Genomic DNA, 11,415 nt, shown 5'->3' with positions numbered 1-11,415 from the left:
CAAGGGTAGGTCAGGGAGGGAGGGAGGGAGGGGGGGGGGAGGGAGTCTGGGGCCGGCATGAAACAGGCCTCTGGGGCGTCTGGAAGCTCTCACCCTGCAATCGAGGGAAACCCCAGAAAGCAAACAGGGGAGGGGATGGGGGCAGGTAAGGCCATGATTACCGGGTGGGGTGTAGAGGGGCCCTGTGGGAAGGCAGGGCCCACCTTGCGGAGGTGAGGCAGGATGGCAGTTACCTAAAAACAGAGCTGATTTTCATAGAAATAGAACACCTATTGGGTGTGTTTCTTTTTTAAAGTTAGGTTTTATTTCGGTGTTCCCTTCCTCAGCAAACATCCCTAGCATGCCAGCCCTCGGTGGTTTCAGCCGGGTGACTTGGGCAGCTGGCTGGTTCAGGTCATGGTGCCCTTCATCTGCGACTCTGAAGCAAAGAGCAATTCAGTTCTACATTTACTGACCCCTGCTAGATGTCTGCTCTGTGCTGAGAGACAGGATCACAGGGAAGAATCGGGTTCTGTCCCTGCCCCCAAAGGTGTACCCAAGTAAACAATCCTCCTATTGATTGTATAGGAGCAGACAGGGTTAACTCAGCTTGTGTGAATCAGGAAAGCCTTCCCAAGATCTATCCTAGGCATAGTTTTGAAGGATGCATAGTTTTTCAGACTCTCCTTTTTTCTTGCAACAAACAGCAAGCAGGGACTTCCCTGGTGGCGTAGTGGTTAAGAATCTGCCTGCCAATGCAGGGGACACAGGTTCGATCCCTGGTCCGGGAAGATCCCACATGCTGCGGAACAACTAAGCCTGTGCGCCACAACTACTGAGCCTGTGCTCTACAGCCTGCGAGCCACAACTACTGAAGCCCACGCGCCACAACTACTGAAGCCCACGCGCCTAGAGCCCATGCTCCGCAACAAGAGAAGCCACCGCAATGAGAAGCCCGCGCACCGCAACAAAGAGTAGCCCCCGCTCGCCGCAACTAGAGGAAGCCCGAGTGCAGCAACGAAGACCCAACACAGCCAAAAATAAATAAATTTTAAAAACCCCAAAAAACAAAACAAAAAACAAACAGCAAGCAGCCACTACGTGCCAGGTGTCAAACTAGTAACAAAGAGACAGGAACAGGCCCTGCCCCCGAGAAGTCTAGTAGGAGAGTCATGTGAATGGTGACAATAATGTCTTAAATGTCAAAATAGAAGTACAAGATGCATCAAAGGCCTGAGGAAGGAACTGTCCGTTCTTCCTGTGGGACACGAGAGCAAGGGTCTGTGCAAGGAGCTGGCTGAGGCAAGGAGCCGTGTGCTGCAGAAAGTTGTGCTAAGACAGGTACTGGGATTGGGCTTTCTTGGGCTCAAGTGCTTAGCAAGTTGCCGGGGGTGTGAAACCACGAAGCAGCAGCTGGGAGCAGGCCTGGTGGTTTCAGGCAAGCTGCCTATGGACGAGCCGTGTGATCTGGGGGAGTCTGACAAGTGGGTTCCAGCTCCCACTCCTTCACATATGGACTGGGTGGCCTGGAGCCTCATACTTTACCTCTCCGCGCTCCATTTCCTCATGTCTAAAGCAATGATTACGAGATGTGAGTAAATGGGATGGTACATGTGAAGGACCTCCGACAGAGCCCAGGCCTGCCTGCAGTTTATGGATAAACGGGAGCTAGCCTACCTCCCCCACAGGGTTCCCTGGAGGCAGGACTGGGTGTGGGGGGCCGCGTGGAGGAAGGGGCAGTGGGGCTCCAGGTCTGTGAGGAGGGACCCAACCCCACTCTTGCTCTGTCAGGGGCGTCTTCGTGGCGCTGAGAGGTGGTGTTCTTTGGTGGATCCCAAGATGGGGAGGGGGCCTTAATTAGCCTAGGCCTGGTTAGTCACAGGGGCTGCCTGTGTAAGCCCAGCTGGCTTGTGCTCCTTTGGTTTCCTTTTTCTCGTCTTTTCTAAATTAGGCCCCTTTGGGCAATGGCAATGCCAGCTTATCTGTGACACAACTGTGCCCAATAGCCAGGGCTTGGCCTATCTGACCCTGGGACCCTGGGCAGGGTCTGGGGGAGAGTAGTATTCAGGAATCTTCTAGAGTGCAGAGGCTCTGAGATGGGCCTGACCAAGGGAGGCTGGCCTGCTCCAAGGGTGGTGCTCCCTCAGCTCTCCAGGCCCCTGGCTCAGGCCTGAGGCTCAGGTTGAGCATAGCATCACAAGTATCAGGGGTCTTTTCAAGAGCCCAGTGTTGACCTGGCCTTCATGCAGGCTGCCCCGAGAGGGCCTCCACCAAAGACGAGTCTTGTGAAAGGCCGGTTACCTGCCAGTGCTTGGTGTCTAAAATAGAATCTGGAGAAGCAGCAAAGCCTTTAATTCAATGTGTCTCAACAGCGGGTCGGTGTGGGGATAACTATGATCTGACTGGTCTTGAGTTATAATTACGGAGTCAAAATAAAAAATTACAGGCATTGTGTGGGCTTGTTTTAAATATAACGTAATCCATACCATCCTCTCTCTTATTTGCTAGATTTGAGGTGGAGTCTTTGGCCGTTGGCACAGGTTCTGCCTGACGTGTAGCAGATAAAAATGGCCCTTGCCCAGTGAAAAGGGCACAGGAGGAGGCCTCCCCAGACCCCTAATGTTCCCAACTGCCCACGCCCATAACCCACAAGCCCACGTGCGCACGGGTCTGCGCAGGCCTCTTTGTTGTTCACATTATCTGTGTGCTGCACCTCCACAACCAACCTCCCTGTCGCCAGCCTCCCCCAGCCAGTCTACCAGAAACATTTTTGTAAAACACAGTCTTGAGGCTTAAGAACCCATTAATGGTGCCCCTCTGTCTATAGGGTAAATCCAAACTCCAAGTCCTTTCAGGTCTTGGCCCCAAACCACCTTTCAGCATCATATCTGGGAACAAAGAACAGCCAAAGAACAGAGGTGAAGGGCCCTAGGTTCCAACTGTGGAGGATTAAACTCAGGCTCCACGTCTTATGCGCTGACTGAGAGACTGGGCAGGTTACCCCATCTGTGTGCTTTAGCTCCCCACTATCATAGGTTGTGAGGATGGAATGAGATAACACACTCCTGGGATGACCCCAGGCAGGTCCCTTTTCCTCACTGAGTCTCAGTTTATCTATTAAAAGGAAGCAACAGACTCACTGGCTTTCAAATAAGTAAATTAAAAAAAAAATGATATTTCTTCATGTAGCTGTGTGTAGTGAGATAAGCGTGTGTTTTGTTTGTTTGTTTGTTTTAGGCATGTGTTATTGGTTCAACCTTTCTGGAAAGCAAAAGAGAAAGACTAAAAACATGTTTATACCCCTATGGGTATGAATTTAATCTAAGGGAAAATTCAAATTGTGGACAAAGATTTATACTTAAAAGATGTTTACCTCAGCGTTTTTTTTTTTTTTCCAGTGTGCTTTTACATTCTTGAAAAATGAAAAAACATAAATGCCCAACATCTGGATAACAGTAGGTATTTATGGTGTGTCCACTCAAAACTCTTATTCAGGAATTAAAAGTGTTTATGAAGAATATTTCGGGACTTCCCTGGTGGCACAGTGGTTAAGAATCCGCCTGCCAATGCAGGGGACATGGATTCAAGCCCTGGTCCGGGATGATCCCACATGCCACGGAGCAAATAAGCCCGTGTGCCACAACTACTGAGCCTGCGCTCTAGAGCCCATGAGCCACAACTACTGAGCCTGCGCTCTAGAGCCCATGAGCCACAACTACTGAGCCCATGTGCTGCAACTAAGGAAGCCTGCGTGCCTAGAGCCCATGCTCTGCAACGAGAAGCCACCACGATGAGAAGCCCATGCACTGCCACAAAGAGTAGCTCCCGCTCGCCACAAGTAGAGAAAGCCTGCGCGCAGCAACGAAGAGCCAATGCAGCCAAAAAAAAAAAGAATATTTCATTATGTTGAAAATACTTATTATATCTAATTTAAAGTGAATAAAGCAGACACAAAATTGTATATACTATATGATCTCGGTGATAATAAAAATATACACAACCACAGGAAAACATGCTGAGATGGAAATATAACAGCAGTTATCTTTGATGAATCTGTAGTATTGCATTGCCTTCTTTACTGTTTTCTGTATTTTTCAAATATTTAAGAATGGGCATCACTTCTTATATAATAAGAGTTTTTAAAACAGCTGAGTGTTGGACTTCCTTGGTGGTGCAGTGGTTAAGAATCCACCTGCCAGCTCAATATCAAAAAAACAAACAACTCAATCCAAAAATGGGCAGAAGACCTAAACAGAGATTTCTCCAAAGAAGATATACAGATTGCCAACAAACACATGAAAGCATGCTCAACATCACTAATCGTTAGAGAAACGCAAATCAAAACTACAGTGAGGTGGTGGGATGAATTGGGAGATTGGGATTGACATACATACACTAATATGTATAAAATGGATAACTAATAAGAACTTGCTGTATAAAAAGTAAATAAAATAAAATTCAAAAAAAACAAACAAAACTACAATGAGGTATCATCTCACACCAGTCAGAATGGCCATCACCAAAAAATCTACAAACCATAAATGCTGGAGAGGGTGTGGAGAAAAGGGAACCCTCTTGCACCGCTGGTGGGAATGTAAATTGATACAGCCACTGCGGAGAACAGTGTGGAGGTTCCTTAAAAAACTAAAAATACAACTACCATATGACCCAGCAATCCCACTACTGGGCATATACCCTGAGAAAACCATAATTCAAAAAAAGACATGTACCACAATGTTCACTGCAGCACTATTTACAATAGCCAGGACATGGAAGCAACCTAAGTGTCCATCAAAAGATGAATGGATAAAGAAGATGTGGCACATATATACAATGGAATATTACTCAGCTCATAAAAAGAAATGCAATTGAGTTATTTGCAGTGAGGTGGATGGACCTAGAGTCTGTCTTACAGAGTGAAGTAAGCCAGAAAGAGAAAAACAAATACTGTATGCTAACACATCTATACGGAATCTAAAAAAAAAAAGGTTCTGAAGAACCTAGGGGCAGGACAGGAATAAAGACGCAGATGTAGAGAATGGACTTGAGGACACGGGGAGGGGGAAGGGTAAGCTGGGACGAAGTGAGAGAGTGGCATGGACTTATATATACTACCAAATGTAAAATAGACAGCTAATGGGAAGCAGCCACATAGCACAGGGAGATCAGCTCCATGCTTTATGACCACCTAGAGGGGTGGGATAGGGAGAGTGGGAGGGAGATGCAAGAGGGGATATGGAGATATATGTATACGTATAGCTGATTCACTTGGTTATATAGCAGAAAATAACACAACAATGTAAAAAGCAAAAAAAAAAAGAATCCGCCTGCCAATGCAGGGGACATGGATTTGAGCCCTGGTCCAGGAAGATCTCACATGCTGAGGAGCAACTAAGCCTGTGCGCCATGACTACTGAAGCCCACGTGCCTAGAGCCCGTGCTCCACAACAAGAGAAGCCACCGCAACGAGAAGCCTTCGCACTACAACGAAGAGCAGCCCCTGCTCGTTGCAACTAGAGAAAGCCCGCGCGCAGCAAGACCCAACACAGCCAAAAATAAATTAATTAATTAAAAAAAAAAGAAACAGCTGAGTGTTAAGAACATTAGATGAAAGGGTAGAAAACTTGATGTTTGAGTTCCTGTCTGGATTTTAACAATCTCTTGGATTCTAATGTGCTAGGACCATCCATGGAGTCTGAGAGGTGACTGCAGGAGCCCAAACTCTCAAGGCCTGTCTGCCTCTGTGACAATTGGCAGCAGGCAGGTCCGGAGCCTGGATTCAGCAACCCACCAATCATGGGGGTTCATCAAGGGCACCTGCAGAGCTTTCCTTGAGGTCAGCTGCCTTTCTGAAATCTTCCCAAGTGCCCATGAACCTTCAAGGCCATTGGAAGTGCAGCAGTGCGCCAGCCCCCTGTCCCTGCCACACTATGGAGTGCTGGGGGCTCCCTATCCACTTGGGGCCAAGTGGGTTTTCTGCCTGAGAGGTGAGCTCTTTCTGCCACTTCAGGCAAGGGGCTCACTGGAGCAGGAAGGCAGGTCAACCTGCTGTCACCGCTGTGGGCCCCTCTGCTGTCCACAAGTCTGGACTCTGGGGGCCCCACTCACTGGCTCTGTCAGACCACACATTCCCAACTGCCAGGATGTGAAGTTCTGCTTGGCGAGTTGTGCTGAGGCTGGAGAGCCTGGAACACATCATTAGAGGAGATCACTGAGGGACAGCCTGGTCATTACCAGCCGTTTCTCAGGAGGTCAGCACAGATGAGCCCCCACTGGAAGGAAGGGCTTTGTCTGAGTTCATTGAGGAGGGAGGCCTTAGAGGCCAGGGGCCAGTGTCCAGGTCCAGCCAGCAGCTTGTCAGGGCTCGTCTAGGACCTTCACAAATCAGCCACATGTCTGCCCAGTTAGAAACCAGAGAAAGACAGGATACAGAGGCTGAAAGACCGAGACAGAGAGGCTTAGAGAATGAGGCCGACACTCAGTCAGTGAGAGGCAGGGAGGTGGAGAGAGACAGACACACAGGGCCGGTGACGCAGCAGGAAGGCCATCGCAAGAATGCACCAGTACCTACAACAGGCTCATCCTCGATGCAGTCAGGGAAATGCACACTGGAGTAGCAATGTGCCACTCCACACCTCCTAAATTAGCACACATTAAGGAAATGGTAACATCTCATACTCCCATGGCTGTGGAAAAAGCTGCTTAAACACAGTCAGTGGCCCCATAAATTAGCACAGCCTTTTAAGGAAGGAATTGGGCAATACAGCTCTAGAGCTATTTTAAACGTTCATCCCATTTCCCGTGGTAATTCCACTCCTGGGAATGGGTTGCAAGGAAATAATAAACAGAAAAATAACAGCTTTGTACATAAAAGATGATGAGTGCAGTGCTATCCATATGTCCAACATGCTATAGTACGGCTGCTGTGAATATTTTTGCAAATAGGGAATACGAAAACCATGGTATGTGCAAATAAACAAAAATAAAACTATCTGTACATAAAAAGTAATAATTACATAAAACAGCCACCTGAATGCTTGGGCGGCCCACCGTAGCTGGTGAAAGGTGCTCCCTGACTCCTGACACCCTCCTGTCTTCCCAAGGGACCTACCCTGTCGCTCCCTGTCTGGAGCTCTCCAAACGTAAAGCCTAATCCGCAGACCTCAGACTGGTTGGGAGACAGTCTCAGCTGAGGCTGCCCACCTGGCCAGCTCACTCTGGTGGACCCAGGGAGTCTGGGTGATGCCCGCTGAGTCACTCCAAGGTTATGACCAAGAAGCCAAACCAGAACAGACATGGTAGAGTTGGATCTTCATTTAAGAAAAGGGATAAAGTGATTTAGCAGGCTCTGAAGTGCCTTGCTATTTGTAAGCACAGCAATCTGTTTAAGCCTTCTGAAGTCCGGACTCCCAGCTGAAGCATCACGGGGTAAAGGCAATTGATAACAGACTGAAGGCAAAGGGAGGGAGGGATTGTGGGGTCACCCCTCCTGGCCTGCCCCAACGGTAGGCACAGGTCTGATTCTGAACTTGAATCTTCCCGTTTACATCTTCCCCTAGCTCCTGGAGGCCATCTCAGAATCACTGGGCGGGATTTCAGTAAATCATGGGTGAATAAAAAGAAGGGGAAACGACCATGTAGTATATGAGTGAGCGTCTGTCACCGAGCAATTCTGTCTTTATTCAAAGTCTGTATGGCTTTCCAAATGTGCCCTTAATTGTGCTCTAGAGAAGCTACACCCCCTGCTTACTGCCAGGGGATGCCCTGCCTTACAGGGGCTGAGAACATTCAGTGATCATGCCCGTGTCCAGACAAACCTAACCTTGTTCATTCGGTCTAGGCATAGCTACTGAACACACAGAGGCTTTGTGATAGTCCCTGTCCTTGATGTGCTTTCAGTCTCATGGGAGAGACAGGAGTAAACAATGAGGAGTAACTTAAAGAGCATCACACGGGTGCCGTAAAAAGAGGGAGCTGCAGTGGGGAGTGACGACACTTAGGAAGTGGGCTCAGGGTGGGATGGAGGGGAGGTGGAAATGGAGCAGGGCCTTGAGGGCAGGCAGGATTTTACCTGGCAGAAGGATCATCAGAGGGCCAAGGGTAAATGTGAGAGTTCACCTGGCCTCCCCCAGTTCCTCACCCTCGAGCCTGCCAAAGACCTGGGCTCAGCACCAGCCAATCCTGCCCAGACTGACAGAGGGCCGTGGCAGTCTCAGTCTGAGTCCAAACTGCTGAGGGTCCTGAAATTCTTCCTGACCATTCATTCATTCTCTCACTCATGTTTACCACAAACACGTATTACACACCTGACCTGTGCTGGGTGTTATTACAGGCTTTTGGGGATATAGTGACAAACAAGTCAGGGTCCTTGCCTTTCCAGTGGGGAACACAGACAGTAAACCAGCAACAAATAAAATAAATTTGCATTGTGGTAAGTGCTACGGAAAAATGTGAAATAAGGGTTGAGGGTATTTAATCAGTAAAATCAATATTTTATGTAATACCTAAATGATGTGAAGAGGCAAATCATTAAAAAATCTGGGGAAGAGCATTCTAGGCAGCATACATGGAAAGTGCAAAGGCCCTGAGGCAGGAATAAACTTGGCATATTTAAGGATTAGCGTGAAGGCAAATAAAGTGAAAAGGAATTGGGGGTAAGGGGAGTGATAGGAGGTGAGATCAGAGAGGCAATGGGGAGCCTGGCCTGGTCATGATGCTGGTTCCTGGGAATCATAGCATCTCTTGCATCACAGCCAGGCTCCTGCCTTGAGTTAAAGAGGTCTCAGGATTGGACGCAGGCCCTGCACACTAATGTGCTTGACAGGGTGTTGGTACATGACACACCCTCATCCAGAAGGGCCCACTTGGTCACACAAGGACAATGGATAAGCCACACCTGGTGTATCGTCCTCACAGAACACCAGGTCCTGCAGCTGCTTTGGTTTCACCTTCTCCCATTCCTATGTTCCTCCTCTTGTTCCTTCAGGGAGTGGCGCTGGAGTCCCAGCATAAGTTGGAAAGAGGTCACAGAAAGTGTGCTTTTAGGAGTGAGTACAAGCACAAAGCGGCTGTAGCACAGAGTGCCCAGAGGGACCAGGTGGCAGAGATGCCAGAGAACTGAAGGCCAGGCCAGGCGTAGCATAGGAGGTGCAGAAGCACTGAAAGTGTTTGAGGGAGAGGGGAACGAAAAGAGTGAAATGTGTTTCACAAAACATAATTTTGGTAGCATGCTGGAGATGGATCAGAAGAGAGAAAAGGAAAACCAGGCAGAGAGATGACAAAACTCTGAACTAAGGCAATGGCTGGTCTCAAGAGACAAAACAGACAGATCCATTGGACTGACTTGTATGAGGGTATAATAGTGAGAAGTCAGAGGTAACAGATTTCTGCCCGGCAGCTGGGCAGATGACGTTATTCACTGAGGAAACGCAGGCAGAGGTGTGTGGGAATATGCCCGAAATTATGGGGTGGAGTTGGGACAGGAGGCAGATGGGCCAGTTTTGGACATTTTGAGTAGAAGATGAATCTAGGCCGTCAAGAGCAAGATGTCCAGGCCAGTTGCTCAGGAGAGAGGTCTGGGTGGGAAGGACATCAGCTCTCAGGCAGCAGTTGGCACCATGAGTGCTGGGGTGAGGTATGCACAGTGAGAAAAGAAGGCTGAGGAAAGAACTCTGGGGACCGCTGCTATCTGCAGGGTTTCAGGGGCAGGGAGAGGACTCAGTGAAAGAAGATGGGGCCAGAGTGCAGCTCATGGAAGCCAATGGGGGAGAACATTTCCAGAAGGGGATGGTCCTTGGGGTCAAATGCTACAGAAGGGTCAGGGAAGATGTGGACCAAAGAGGCCACTGGATATGACACTGGGAAGAGCAGGAAGAGACTTTGGGAAGGCTCTCTAGCCCTCTCTTAGAGCACAGCAAACGCCAGTGGCTAAGCGCACGAGCACAAGTGGCGAGGAGCACAAGCAGAGGAGCCGGCCTGGGTTTGGGGCTTGGCTCCTCTTCCTCCTAGCTGGCAACCTGGGGTAAATCACATAACCTTTCTATGCCCCAGTGTTCTGATCTACCGCATGCAGATGTGAGGAAAGCAGGAGTGCTTTGAACGGTGCCTGGGGGAGAGTGAGTGCCCAACGCGTGTTGGGTGCTCTCCAATAATCAAGGCGAAGGGAATGTGAAACACGAGAGTGTCCCCTTAAATCAGTGTGGGCACATAACATGAAGATACTGTGACTTTCCAAGATGAACACGGCTAGGGCCCAAGCCTGAATCACAGGGCCTTAGTCTGAGAAACACTAGACACCGAAGCATCCCCAGGTTGTTTTGAAAGTCCAGAGATGAGAACGCAATCTGGGGATGGAAGACGGGAAGTGGCTGCGGCAGTGCCACCTGGAGTGTCCCGCTGCAGGGGAGGACCAGGGTGCTCGTGGAGCTCTGGTCGCTCTCAGTAGTGGTCACCCCTGAAGGCCAATGAGCTGGATTTTCTGTTAACAATTGTCACCTCAGGCCTGGCGTCAGGCCTCTGTGCCGCTTGGCATTCTCTTGAGGTTTCTGCTGGGCTAAGGATCAGCCTTTGCCGCCGTGCGGGGATTGCCTGACCTCTGCTGCCCACTGTCTGTCATGGCACAAACTCAAAGATGGTCACAGACTCACAGGATGCACTTTTCTCCAACTTTCTGGACAGTGACTCTCAATATTAACATATTTTACACTGTGACAATACAGAAAAGTTTCACAAAGAAATTCTTAACTTTACTATGTGTGAACACTCTGATATATTCTATATTTTTCTATTTTTATTTCATTAATAAGAAAAATGCTGATTACAATCCACTAAATTGATGTCACAGCCCCAGGCTTTCTCATGGAGTTCAAAAAACATTCACTTAAGGAACTAAATTAGTGCCTCGTTTCCCAAACATCAGTCAGTGTATTCCATATTACTTTCAAACTTCTGGCCACACCCAAGGTCGATTGTTTATGGAATCTGATTATTGTTTCTTTAACTCAATTCATTTAAACATTTAAAAATGCCTACTATAGGGCTTCAATGGTGGCGCAGTGGTTGAGAATCTGCCTGCTAATGCAGGGGACACGGGTTTGAGCCCTGGTCTGGGAGGATCCCACATGCCGCGGAGCAACTAGACCCGTGAGCCACAACTACTGAGCCTGCGCATCTGGAGCCTGTGCTCTGCAACGAGAGAGGCCGCGATAGTGAGAGGCCCGCGCACCGCGATGTGGAGTGGCCCCCGCTCGCCACAACTAGAGAAAGCCCTCGCACAGAAACGAAGACCCAACACAGCCAAAATAAATAAATTAATTAATAAACTCCTAACCCCCAACATCTTCTTTAAAAAAAAAAAAGCCTACTATAGCTGAAGTAAAATATTGGTGAAATAACAAGTTTGAGGGCTAGTTATATTTTTTAATCTAATACACACTG

This window comes from Lipotes vexillifer, unplaced genomic scaffold (genome assembly GCF_000442215.2).
Source record: "Lipotes vexillifer unplaced genomic scaffold, Lipotes_vexillifer_v1.1 scaffold126, whole genome shotgun sequence".
Classification (NCBI taxonomy): domain Eukaryota; kingdom Metazoa; phylum Chordata; class Mammalia; order Artiodactyla; family Lipotidae; genus Lipotes; species Lipotes vexillifer.
Note: the sequence above shows the minus strand (reverse complement) of the source record.